At 33.4% G+C, this 14,865-nt stretch overlaps 1 long non-coding RNA gene across 1 annotated transcript in view; it reads right to left on the bottom strand.

Annotated features, from left to right (window-relative positions):
• Positions 1-1,047, bottom strand: part of LOC309625364 — a 410,807-nt gene extending 409,760 nt beyond the window's left edge. The window contains exon 1 of the long non-coding RNA XR_014242485.1: positions 35-1,047. This is a non-coding gene — a long non-coding RNA (uncharacterized lncRNA). The remainder of the gene's footprint in view (positions 1-34) is intronic.
• Positions 1,048-14,865: the final 13,818 nt, after the last annotated feature.

The following is a 14,865-nucleotide window of genomic DNA, read 5'->3' on the forward strand; positions in this document are numbered from 1 at the left end:
TGATAGTGATAGTCACCACATCATTGCTTTACACCTAGAGAGTATTAAACTTTGTTTTCACTAATGCTTTCTTATAAGAACTCTGAATGGAACATAGGAGAATCATTACTATTATGGGTTTTTTTGGTTTTTTTTTTTTTTAGTGAGAAAAATGAAATGCAGAGTTAAGAATTTTCAATCTCCCATCAAGTGTTCCGTGCATACACTCTGTTTCAAATATGTAAGCAACAACCCATTTTCCCTAAAAATAAGCACAAATAGCCTCTAGGATCTTCATGTATCGTTTTTTGAAATATACAGGATATTTTGGCATCTTGGATACACTATCAAGTGCAGTTCACTGCCTCACCATATAGAAGCAAAATAGTTATTATTTATTTTTAATGAACAAAAAAACCTCCGTGAATCATAAAGGTTGTGGGGTTTTGTCATAAAAAAAAAAAATGCCAGGTATTTGTTTAACATATATATGTGTTATGTTAGGTCAATATATACATTTGAATGAGGTATGTTATGCTGCAGTAATAAACATCAGAATCTCAGTGATTTTTGCATGAGTCCATCAATGGAGGCTACACATTGTTCTCCAACATCTTTACTCAGAGACTCATGATGTTGGTGTAGCTTCAATATGGATTATACCTAGAATCATGAGAGAATAATGAGGGTATGGAAAAGTACACATTGGCCCTTAAATTTCTGCCAAGAAGTGATAAGCACACTTCTGCTCACATCTCATTAATCTAAACAAGTCATATAACTATGCTTGAGTTCCACAGAGTTGTGTTATGTATTCAACCTGCAGGGAAAGATAAAAATACATATATAAGGTAAAGAGAAAGACAGCCTACCATAACTATTTTCCAGAGTAAGTTGATATATTTAAAGAGATGGTAAAGATTACTGAGGTAACTAGTTATTATATACAATTTAAACAATAGAGGTGTCAAATTATAAAACCAGATGTCAAACAAAAAATTAAGGAAATTCAAAAATCTGCTTCTCAACAAAAATATTGAGAACACTGGCAAAACTGTTCAAAATCAACCTTTTAAAAACTCTGGAAATCAACCAAAATCTTGTAACAATCCAAGAAGAGTTTATTTGAGAAAATTGGCTAAATCTCAATGAAAAGAGCAAGTCTTGGAACATTTTAACTTGCCACAAATCTTTCCATACTTCCCCTCAATGTATTTTTGGTATCCTTGAAAATTAACAGGCTTGCAATTACAGTACCTATAAAACCCAGCAGCCTAGCAGCTCAGCAGTCACTACAGGAAACAGACTAGGGTTGGAGCTCCTCAGAAGTCCCATGTGCAAGGGAGAATCATTATTTGACATAGCAGGAAGGTCCCTGAAAAGTTCTCTTCTCAAGGTTGTCTGTACTGACATGACTCAGTGCAAGTTCTCAGCATAAAGACTAATATTCAAGGCATTTTTGAAAAATAATCATTGGCAATTTTTAATATCACAGAAGTCTGAAGCAGCAACATCAGTTTGGGATAATAAGAGACTCACCAAAAATCTTAAAAGGACAAATTGGGGAAAAATGTGTCCATGGTGGACTTTGAAAAACTCTAATATATTTTTGAAAATTTAAAGGTCACACACATATGCAGGACTGTGTACCTGCCCAGAAAATACATAAGAAGGCCCTAATGTCTCACCTTTAGCTGTTTTTGAACAAAATGTGAAGGCTAAGGAAGAGTTGCAAACTGCCTGGTCTGCCCTCAGCAAGATTCAAGGTATTTAAGGATATTTCTGTCTAACAAAAGCTAACCACTAAGATAACTCAGCAAAAATTTCAGTGGCTGCATCTGACAAATAATGCAGACTATATAAATATAGTCCAAACAAACAGACAAAAAGCAATGGCATATCAATAAAAACAATCTATGAAGAGGTGGGTAAACCTGATTTTTAGAGATGCCACAGTATATTATTCAAACTGCCTGTTTTCATTAAAAAATTATGAGACACACAAAGAAGCAGAAAAGTATGGCCCACACATGGGAAAAGATACTGTTAATAGAAACTGTCCCTGCAGAAGCTCAGATATTGAACTTAAGACAGACTTTAAATCAGCTATTATAAATATGTTAAAAGAACTAAAGAAAACTATGTCTAAAAAACCAAAAGTCAGTATGAGAATAAAGTCTCACAAAATAGAGAATAACCATGAACATATAGCAATTATAAAAAAAGAAACAACTAGAAATTCTGGAAATGAAAGCTACAATAAATTAAGTGAATAACTGACTAAAGGGTTCAAAGCAAATTTTAACTGGCAGAAGAAAGAATCAGTGAACTTGAAGATATGTCAATTGAGATTTTCTAGTCTGAGAAATACAAAGACAAAAAAAATAAAGAAAAATTGTACAGAGACTCCAGCCACAGAGCCTCTCATGGTCTCTCCACACCCCTGCCACTTCGGTTTAGCTGGATATATGGTGACCTAATTTAGAGCATACAAATTTAGAGCATCCATTGGATCTGTGTGGGGAAGCATGAGAGTAAGATTCAAGCAGTGAAAGGTGAGCAAAAGCAAAGGGTGTGACTTCCAGGTCAAATCTTTGTAAAGGAAGTGGTTTCTGACTTTAAATGCTTTGAAGGAAATAACTCTGTTGCCTTTCTCAGTAACTGTAGAACAGACAATGTGTAGGCAAGATGGCATTGATCTCTTGTTCAGAACACCTTAGAGAAGGCAAGTTCAAGATAGAAGAAACCTGGGTCTTTTTGTAATTGCATCAGCTGATCAACCTACATTCTACCCACTTACTTCTGTATTCCTAAGTCAGAGAAAAATGATCTAATTGAATTGACCCACTCAATTTTTTGGTCTTCTTTATTAACTATACCCCAAACTAGTAAAATTTTTTGTCTTGGGGTTTATCCATACTCTAATGAATAGTTTGAATAGTTCATTTAAAATTAACTCAATAAAAAATTAGACTTCTTTTACTCATCAAGGAATCTCTTATTTTATTTCCCAAGCAATCTCCTTTTTAATTCTTTTAAAAATAAAGCATCTAACTTTACTATGAAATCGTGTCTACTCAATCTATTTTCTGCAAATGTACCTTGATAACTATGTTGTATTTTCAAGTTTTGTTAGTTTTGTTTTGGAAATTCAGATTAGCATTTCTTTCCAATGGGTTTTCTCTCATTAAATTTGGCAAATTTAAATATATTTTCAAATCATAATGGTATTAATTCTTCAGGGAAGAATTATTCAGGGAAACTCAGTGAACTTTCTCTACCAGCATTTTTGGCTTACTTTCAAAAAGTTAATTTTCTCTGCTACAAGATATAGTTTAACTAAAAATATATAGAATATATTCAGAAAGATCAGAAAATAGATTTATATCATTCCTCTACAAGTATAGGAAATATCACTTCATCTCAATTTCAAATCCTTTTATCATATCAAAATTAATTCAAATATGCTACTTATAGCATATACAAGTGTTTATACAATATTGTATTGCATGATATTATATGTGAATATTATAAGAATATATTGTTACATATATAGTGTATATATTTATTTTAATATTTAACAAGATAATCTTATTTTTAATTATACTCTTTAATCAAAAGAAGCGAGAGATAAAACTATGCAGATTAGGGGCTTCCCTGGTGGCGCAGTGGTTGAGAATCTGCCTGCCAATGCAGGGGACACGGGTTCGAGCCCTGGTCTGGGAAGATCCCACATGCCGCTGAGCAAATGGGCCCGTGAGCCACAACTACTGAGCCTGAGCGTCTGGAGCCTCTGCTCCGCAACAAGAGAGGCCACGATAGTGACAGGCCCGCGCACCGCGATGAAGAGTGGCCCCCCCTCGCCGCAACTGGAGAAAGCCCTCACACAGAAACGAAGACCCAACACAGCCAAAAATAAACATAATAAATAAATAATAAATAAAAATTTAAAAAAAAAAAAACTATGCAGATTAGAGAAGACTTGATAGAATTTAAACCAAACCATTGAAGATCTGGAGTGAATAATCGATCCTATTGCAAATATAAAAGCATTGAAAACATTTTACCAATACAAATTTTATTCATATGTTTGTTTTAATTTTTCTAATCCTAGCATTCTTGCAATATTTTCATAGCATCAGTTTTATAAACACTAATTTTGATCTATGAATAGAAAGTACCTATATTGCTTCAAAATGTTGACCTTTCTTATATGTCTCTTCAGGGTGCCACTTTTGAGCTCTCATTCACATTGGATTTGGGTCATTATATACTAAAGCATTTTTAAGACATTACAGTCTTCATACTGACTTGCTATTTAAATAATATATTAGGAAAACTTGTCAGTGCTAAATGTCTTTTCAGACTGAAATGTGAGTTGTCTAGGGTTAAAATAAAAATATGAAATTAAATTAAAATTTAACTTTATACACAAAAGAGTAACTTTTCACTCAAAACCAATTTCATGAGTAATTTTTTTCTCAAAGCATGTCTCTATCTTTGATTAAAATGATCCACAATGTGATTAGAATCTGGTCATTAACATGGACATTTAATGATAGCTTTATGATTGACTGCAGCATGATTCTGCCAACTCTTCCCCTGAGCAAAGTCATAGGAGTATCATGAATCAAGGACAAAGAAAGAATTCCACTCTGCAGATACTTTATGAAACTTTTAAAATTGCTGATTAACTAAAAATGACCCTTAATGGTTGGTTTGTTTGCATTAAACTATCCATTCTTTCGTTTCTGGTCAATCCAAAATTGTCAGAAGATGACTGTATATTATGGAAAGTCATCAACCTTCCTCATCCTTCATATTAAAGAGATAATTTACCTTTTAAATTCAGAGAATAAGATCTGTAGGTGAAAATTTGTAACAGATTTTTCAGTCTATAAAGATATTTCCTTCTTTCTTCTTAGAGATGTTACCAAGGTGGGGGGAAAAGTAAGAGTTATATAGACAAATAATTTAACAAAATTCCTCATACTAGTTCCTGTTTTCCTTTCTTATTGACTCAAAATAAATACTGGAATATTAAATTCTCTCAGCATCGTTAATTAAGTATTTGCTTAAACCTAGCTTAACACTGCATTTCCCAAACAACTGAGTGTAGAATCCCTATCCTCTTTGATCCTTAACATCATTATTAATATTCTCAAAACAGTGTCCCTGTATGACCTTTAGAAAAGTATTTGCTGGTAGTTAAATGAATGTATAGAAGAATACTAAGGGTACCATAGATTCTACTTAGTGCTACTCATTCTCTCTCTCTCTCTGTATACAGAGAACATGCTTTCTTTTTAACTAGACTTATTATGGTGATCATTTCACAATACGTATAAATATCAAATCATTATGATATACAACTGAAACGAATATAATGTTACATGTCAATTATACCTCAGTTAAAAGTAGCTTCAAACAGAAAAAAAAAAAAAAGATTTGACAAAATGGTCAAAATATTTGCTTCAGTGTTGAGCAATAGGCTGAATTATGTTTTTGTCAATTTGTTTACACTAGGCACTAAATTTCACAAAATGCCCTTTCCTGTGTGATTCCAGGTTAGAGTTGGTCAAAATGAAGTTGTACGAGATTTGGGAGTCAAGATGAAGCAGTTGCCATGACACCCTGAAAGGTCATCTTTGTTCAGAGGTGGTGAGAAATATCTCCACTGAGAATTTGGTGGGTTCCAGTTTGTCCTCACCCATCCTAGCTTTAATTCCAGCATTCCTTGTCAACTGTTAATCCTGATGATCAGCAGCAAAACCAGGTCTTTACATAGTTGTGTGACATTGGTCACAAACATAAATGAGTATTAGTCTCCCTCAGCTACAGATGGAGATAATAAAGCCCTATTTTCCTCAAATTTTGCTTCCAAAAAATAAATAACCTAATTCATATTTCCAAATTTCTAGCACCATGATATTAAATGCATAAAAGAACACATGCATTCTACTTACAGGTGATGAAGCTGGTTTCTCCAATCCTAATTTGTCCCTAAGAGAAGAACGGAATGTGAGCACTAATCTCTATGCTCCGTGACTATATACTTATTTCCGAAGCCAAAAACTAATTTCTATGTTATCCAGATCAAAACAGAGCCTCCCAAGGGACAGACTAACCTCATCATTAAATTATTTTAACCTTTATTTGTTTAGTTTCCAATTGTCAACACCAACCATGTCTGATTATATTTTTCCTGCTTATGAAAGTTGAAAAATTGTATTTATAACATATATTAATATGTATTATTATATTCATATGTGATATTATGTAATATATCACATATGAATATAATTCTATTAATATATAAAATATAAATACACGTAGAACTCATTTGGATTTTAAAATAATTTGTTGATTTTGCAATCTCTGTATATGGTCTAAAAAATTTACCATAATTGTTTTATTTTATTATTTTTTTAATTAATTTTTATTAGAGTATAGTTGATTGACAACGTTGTGTTAATTTCTGCTGTGCAGCAAAGTGAATCAGTTATACATATACATATATCCACTACCAGAATTGTTTTAGTGCATAGGTAATATCCTACTGAGAAACAAATTGTTCACTACATATGTCATTTTTCATTAAGTTTAGGATTAGATTAAACCAGGGTGTCCCTGATTGTTTCATGAAAAGATTTTAGACAACCAAAAGGAGTCTATTAGCCTTACTATCACTTACTAATGGAAGATACTGGAAAATTTGAAAAGGAAGTGGAACATATATATGTCATTTAACCTCCTAATGATGCAAAAGAATATTTCTGCAGATAATTAAGAAAGTCATCATGATAGATCTTTTTCAGTTGGAATAGAAATAATCGTCTAAAGTACTAAACTTCTTGATAGAAATTTAGTAATTACATTATTTTATTCAGAAGTATTTTAACCAGTTTTGATGTTTAACATTATAAGCACAAATAATTTATATCCTAATTTTGTCTTATGTGAATAATAGGTGTTTCTCTAGGGAAACTTTTGGTTTCAAGTATCACAAACCACCTCAAGACCTTAAATATAAAGAAGTTGGAGTTTAAAAAAACAAAACAAACATACACGAGTGTCTCCTAACACAGAAGACCATGAATTAAATCTGAAATTCATAAGAAAATGAATCCAGAAATCATAATGTCTTCATGGACTACAGCCATTATACTCAATCTCTCACTTAAAATCATTTTAAGAATAACATAATGCCATAAGCAACAAGGTTTTATTTTAGAAATGGATCATGAAGAAGGAAAAAATAATTATTTGAATGGGAGAAAGGGGGATAAAATGAAGTCAATGTGTGGAGGACAGTCTGGAAGAACCTTGACATTTTTGTCTAAGAATCTGATGTTCTATCTCCAAGACTGAACATGGTGCCTTGAGTTTGTATGATTTCATAGTACTTAAAGTATTTTTATGTGAATGTAATGATTCTGGTTAAAAAATGAGAACATGTACTTTGAGTAGAGAAAAACTTAACTTTTGCCAGCATAGAGGAGATATCCTGACCCTAAGACAGACTTTAACTGAGTCCTACTGCTTCAACCCGAGTTACTCATCCACTAGTAGGAGATTTATGATAATATACAAAAAGATCTGGACCCATTTTAATTTTTAAAAATTACATCTAAATCTATTTGGAAATATGTGATAGGGGAGTAGACGCTTTAGCTTGATTGTAATTAAAGCTATCACATGAAGTTTTCTTTACCCTTTCTAAAATCAATTTTCAATGGAACTCTTCCCACATTAAATTTTTATTATGACTGATAAAGATTATATAAAATAATATATATATGTCATCCTGTACCCCTCTTAAAAAAGAGCTTAATCAAACTTAGAGCAGTTCCATTCAAATAAGTAAAAATTAGTGAGGCCTCATCTGTCTCTGGAAAATACTGACACCTGAAGTTTTATAGGCCAATTCATTCTTACCCTCAGAATTTTTTAAAGAGCTAATATCACTGGATCTTTAAAATCAAATCACTGTTATATATGATTTCTTTTCCATCCATTTACAAATGTCATTTTTAATTCATTTTTAGATTGCACTTAATTGGGAATAAAACTCAGACCATGACTATCACAAGGGGCACATTCATTTTAAAGTTCACTTATAGAAGATTTGTTTTTAATCACAGTGATTTTTCTTTTTAATCTCCATTTACATTAGGGCTGGGAGAAATATTGAGGCCATCTAACTTTATTGATTAAGATGATGTGAACAACTAACTGACTTTCATTAATTATCTAAACTGCCTACCCAGTACCCAGAAATATGGGGATTTAATTATGGTATATCATTGTACAAAACACCTCAATCATCTATGGTGTCTACATTATTACAGATGCATATTAGGATAATATCCTAAAACTGTCATGACCCTTGTCATATATTTGTTGCAGATGCTTTTAATGTTGGGGTGAAGAACAGCTTTGAAATATGTGAATGAATAATGTGGGTGGAATGCCATAAAATGGGATAGTTTAATTAAAGCACAAGCCCAAACTACCCTAGTCCTGTGCAGTAAGATCCATTGATGGCTTCCAAGTGCTCCTAAAAGAAAGGCGAAATCCTTGATTGCCCAGCTTAAAATGACCAATAGTTCTACACTCTTTCCAGCTCACCTGTCTCATCTTACACTACTTTCCACATTACTTTGAAGATTTCAGCCATATGAGTTCTTTCAGTTCTGAATTTCTCCAAGCTCTTAACCAACATAAATTATTCACAAATAATTTTTCCCTTTGACAGAAGTACTTCCCTCTTCTTGCACATTCCTCCACAACTTCCCTTTAGCTTGGATAATTCCTATGTCTACTGCATAACAGTTAACTCCCAGTCATACTTCCTCAGATTAGACTAGATGGCTTCCCTTATATGCTTCTATATCTCCAGCAAATGATCCCATGACAACAACATCTTAACAGAGACATGGACTTGGATTTTTCTAAGTTTTGATTATCAATCTTCTGGAAGTCATTTTTATAGAAGTAGATGAGTGTATACCTTTCTATTTCTGATATAACTAATTACCACAAACCCAGTGTCTTAAAACAACACAGATTCATTAGCTCTAGAAGTCATAAGTGTGAAATGAGTCTTACAAGGCTAAAGTCAAGGTGTCAGCATAACTGCTTTCCTACTGGAAGCTATAAAAGATAATCTATTACTTGTCTTTTCCAGCTTCTAGAGGCTGCCTGCATCAGTTGGCTTGTGGTTGTAGCATTCCATACTCTGCTTTTCTCCTTACATCACCTTCCCTGACTCTAGCTCTTACTGACTCTCTCTTATAAAAATCTTAGTGATTACAATAGGCCCACCTGGATAGTACACTATAATCTTCCAATCACAAGATCTTTAACTTAATCACCTCTGAAAAATCCATTTCCCCATGTGAAAGAACAGATTCACATGTCACAGGGATTAGAACCTAACAGACCTCTTTGGAGGAGGTGGTACATTATTCTACCTAACACAATGAAACTATTTTAAAAGAAGTGATCATTTTGTGTTTTGCAGAAATTAGCAAAATTCATTTCATTGACTCTTTTAACACTCTTTCCTGAATCTTCACTATATGCAAGGAAATCTAGGAAAAAAGATGTGTCAATGACAAAACAACACTAGAATCTCAAGACAACTACATAGTAAGATAATAATTTTCTAATGTGTATAGCATTTCCTGAAAATTATGGGTACAAATAATATATAACTTAGTTTTTACACTAATGAAATTTAATCTATATATTTCAGCTTTATTCTAACTAATGTTAGAAATAACAAACAATCAATTATGAGTTAAATGAACTCAATCAATTCCATATTATTCTCTTTAATTCACTCTGCAGAGGATTTAATCCCTGGGAACCTACCTAACATCACAAGTTTGTATCTTTCCACATTACCCTGCTTGTTTCTCAAATTTCATCATCTCTTTATGCTGAATACTGAAATTTATTCATCTTGTTCTGGCTCCTCAGTTTTGTGGGCCAGGATTCTTTGTATCTGCAAACTTTCAGTGTTATATCCACACTCATTTGGGAAACACACATAGAGGCATAATAAGTTAAACAATTAAAACTAGTGAAAATGAGAAAATTGTGACAAAGATTTTAGAAAAAGACGGTTTCTCCACAGCTATGCAGTCTTTCTAAAATGGTTGTATGTGTGTTAATAGTGACAGCTTTCACATTTATCTTAGCAGAAGAGTATTTTCTTAATATCATATTTTACATGAGAGCCAAAGGTATGAAACAGATAGGAATGAAACCATTTTGCTGTTTCTCCCTAGAATTTCTGGGGCTCAGAGTAGCAAATTAACCATCAAACCTCATTCCCTCCCCCAACATATATACTGGGTAAAAGAGATTTCAGGATAAACAAGCACCTGCTTGAATTCCAGCTTTGTAGTTTGATAGCCAGTCATTGACCCTGGAGAATATACCTAATTCCACTCAGCTTCAACTTTATCATCTAAAATGATGTAATTCATCTAACTTTACAGAATTATTTTAAATGAGATAATGTAAGTAGTGCACCAAGCCTGTGCCTGACATGTTTTAAGGTCTCAAAAAGATCTTTTTCCTCACCAAATTCTTCTGAAAAATAGTTCTTTTCTGTTTTTTAGCCATTTCTATCATTTAGCAATTTTTGGAGTGATAAAGAACAAACAAATCTTATTTTGGTACCCCGTGTTTCATAGGAAGAAAACTAAAGATGAAGATTCCTGATGAAAATATTTTATAAATATGAGCACCAAACCAAAAGTACATGTATATTACTTTTGTATTAACATGTATAGGTTAATACAGCACATTTTAGAAACTAGAAACTCTCCACAATGAATAGTCTCTGAGTTGCTTTTCAATAGGTTTTGCTTATATGTTAAGATGAACAAGAAGTTAAATTGCCATTGAAGCACAGAGAAGCCTGTCTTTGTTTGCAGCCTGCTTCTTCTGCCAATCTCCAAAAGAAAAAAGCATGGGTATCAATTGCTGTTGGTGCCACAAAACAGGGAGTTCTGTTTTGGGAAGAGGAATAAAGACCAAACTCCTTCTCTAATTGAATGAGTCAGCCCGCTTTGATTCAGAACCCTCTTGTCAATGAGCAGACGTATAATATTATATTTTATGCTCAAAGATTGAAAAAGTGGAATATAAATAAATAAATAAATAATAAATATTTAGGCCCAAGATACAAAGAAAGTGAAAAAAAAAAAAAGACATTTTGTTTGAATGAACTGACTGTATCCAAATACTTTTTTAATTTCAAATTATAGAGGATAAAGATATCTCCTTAAAATTTGACCTCCAAGTAGGCAGTGGTGATATAGTTGTCAATAACCTTGCTTATTTACATAACATAGTGTAGCATCATCTTTGAATTTTAAAACATCTGAGTTTTAAACCTGCGTATTTCCCCGTACCCAAGTGCTCATAATTAAAAGGAAGCACAAGCTTAAGCAGTTTTATTTCACTCTCTTTATCTTTTGTTGCTAAATTACACACTAATAAGTATATCTGATGTAGTAACATTAAACTGCTTTTTTGGTAACAAAATGCAGTCCCTTGAGGAATAGTTCTACTAGGTTTCACAATCAGTTACTATAAGTAATTTTTTCTTGTTATGTTATTTTAAATGCCTAATTTTATAAAATAATGAACATTTAAAATAGTTCCTGTTTACTTCATTTTCATTTCATTGCAGTTTTTACAAAACTAACTGAGGTTCACCCTGTACATCTTCCCATTGTCACCGTGGACATAATTGTGAAGCAAAAGATTTGGCAGGATGGGAGTAAGAGCTGAATGGCTTAGGCATTCAAGGTGATTTTGAGGGACCATGTCTCCAAAGAAACTGAGGGATGAATGAGCTGAAAAGGGAGAAAAACTTTGAGTTGTTTATGAACAATGTGATGAAATTTCAGTAAAAATTATAAATTGTAAAATACGTCTCATCTCCTTATTAAAATAGCCATGACTTATTGATGAGATACGTACTTGATCTGATTGATTGTTGTGATGTGTAGAACAGTGGTATTCTGCTTTAAAATGAGTGAATATTACAACAACAGTGATCGTGAGAAGTTCTGCTACTCTCAAATTCTGCTATTCAAAGTAACAAGCTAGATTCACTTTGCTGCACAGTAGAAATTAACACAACATTGTAAAGCAACTATACTCCAATAAAAAGTAAAAAAAAAAAAGAAAGAAAAAGAAAAAAACCAAAGCAACAAGTTAATACCTAACTGTACAGTGTGAAGATTTTCTAATTTTCCATAGTTTGCTTTTTGTTTTTTTCTCCTGGACTATTGGAGTCAGTAAAGTGGTTGGGAGAAGATTAAAATATAGTAAGAAAAAATTATGTTAACAGAATTCTTAGACCCTCTACACATTATAAAAACAAGGAGTGTTTCCCACAAACAAAAACAAACATACAAAAGCTAAAACCTAACAGTGTCTTAAACAAGTAAATACTTTATTCAACCATTTAAGAATTCTAGTGACAGTAACCCAGGGTTAGTTCAAAGATTCAAAGATGTTAATTAGGAAAGAGATTTTTTTTTTTTTTTTATCTTTGAGCTCCACTATCTCTAGCACATGGCTTTCATCCTCCTCTTTGCAAGATGATTTTTACCTCCAGGCATTGTTTCCACATTCTGGGCAGAAATAAGGGCAAAAATCCCAAGTGATATGCCAACTGAGTCTTTTTCATAAATGAAATACTCCCAGAAGCCTTCCCAAGAGGATTTGGCTTACATTTTACAAGCCAGAATTCATAACATGTCCACATCTAGATGTTAAAGAATCTGGAAAGGTGAGTGACTTGACTTTTCAGGCTCTATAGAAGAAAAGAGAGCTTAAGTAATGGCTTATATGAAACCAGTCCTTAGGATAAGTCACAAATAGCATTACATTAATACTAAAAACAGGACTATATGGTAGTACTATTACATTAATTTACAGATTGTAAGACTGAAAATCAGAGAAGTTAAGGAAAGTTCTCAAATTCATGAGCTTGAATAGCAGAGCTAAGAATCAAGCCCAAGTTTGTCCTATACCAAAAATGAAAGCTTGTATATACTTTTAGAAAATACAAAAATAACATTTTATTAGAATATAAATAAGGCATGTGAGTTTAATCAAATCTATGCTATAAACACTATATTAAATGGATATACTAAAATTGTTCTTGCATTTCTCACACCCACATACAGAGAGAGAGAGAGAGAGAGAGAGAATCTACATAGATATCACTTATTATTTTGTAACAAGGCAGGTGCAAGTTTTTGAACACACATATTTCAGAATACATATGGTAATATTGAAAAAAGGGAGTGAATTTTATTTTCAGTTTCACCAGGTGGTCAGCCTTTCATATTTGCCCTAATTTAAGTCTAGAAGACAGATTATTGCAGAAAAGATAATGGTCTTATTGAAAACTCATGTCTGAGTCTTAAGATAGAAAATTTCTCATTAAATTCTGTCAACTAGACAAAGTGACATTTTAGGTATATTATCTTTCTCTGTAAAGCTTTTCAAACCACTTAGACTCTCTTTGCCAATCAAAAACATCCCCTCTTAAGCTTCAAAAAATGGTGATGAACTTCAAAACCAAAAATGTAACACATCCAAAATGGCCTATAATTTCTCTATAGCATCTATATGGAGAAAAGAAGATTTTTAAAAAGTATAGAATAGGTTAAAAAGTTATGATTGTTTCACTTTCCCATGATTTATTTTACAAAAATAATGTATCAAAAATATTGCATTATACATGAAGCATTTTTATAAATTCATCTTAAAAGCCTGTGTAGACAGCATTTTCCCCTAAAATATTTAGCATACATATGCAAAAATCATTGAATAAGAAATTCATTTCTTATGACCATATAAAATATTTCCTGAGGAGGTGGACCTAGACAGCAGAATAGGATGACACTGAACTCACCTCCTGCCATGAACACATGAAAATTACAACTGTTACAGAGCAGCTACCTATGATAATGACCTAAGGATAAGTAGAAAAGATTTTCCACAACTAAAGACATAAAGAAGGAATCACAACAAGATGGGTAGAGGGTCAGAGGTGTGATAAATTCAGGACCCACACCCTCAGGTTGGTGACCCACAAACAGGTAGAATATCACCACCATAGAAGGTCTACCCAAGGAGCAAGGAGTCAGAGCCCCATAGTAGAGTCTCCAACCTGGGAGTCCTGCACTAGAAAGACAAGCCACTGTTTGAAAAACAGTGGGTCTTATGTTGGAGAGAGCCAGAGGGCTAAAGGAAACAGGGACTCTGCTCTTAAAGTGCAAAGTCTCATACTCTCCGAGTCTAAGCACAAAGGCAGTAGTTTGAAAGGAGCATGGGTCAGACTCACTTGCTGGTCTTGGAAACCCTCCTGGGGATGGAGAGGCTGGCAACAGCCTTTTTGGGGGGCTTGCTCCACCATGATAACATTGGCACTGGCAAGCACTGTTTTGGAATCCTAGCTCTAGCCTGTTAGTGCCAGGGATCTGACCCTGCTCGCCAGCAGACTGCACCAACCCCAGCCTCCCCAGCCCTGGAGAAAATGGTTTGAGGACCCAGTCCCACTTTCCAGTGGGCCCACAGCCATCATAGGGAGACAAGGCCTTGCAGCCAATGGTTCAGCGGCTACCCTGCCTACCAATGCACCTCAGTAGTTGGCCCACCACAATAGAAGGACATGTGCAGACCACATGGAGAATAACCCTAGGGCATATAGCACTGGTGACCAGAGGGGAACATGCTACTGGGCCTCATAATGATCTTCTGAAAATATGAACTTGTTTATATCAATATTTAAAATCACTCGTAAATTTTATTTTTCTCCAGGACAAAATTTTAAATCCTTCT

This window comes from Balaenoptera borealis (genome assembly GCF_965194805.1).
Source record: "Balaenoptera borealis genome assembly, chromosome: 3".
Taxonomy (NCBI): Eukaryota; Metazoa; Chordata; class Mammalia; order Artiodactyla; family Balaenopteridae; genus Balaenoptera; species Balaenoptera borealis.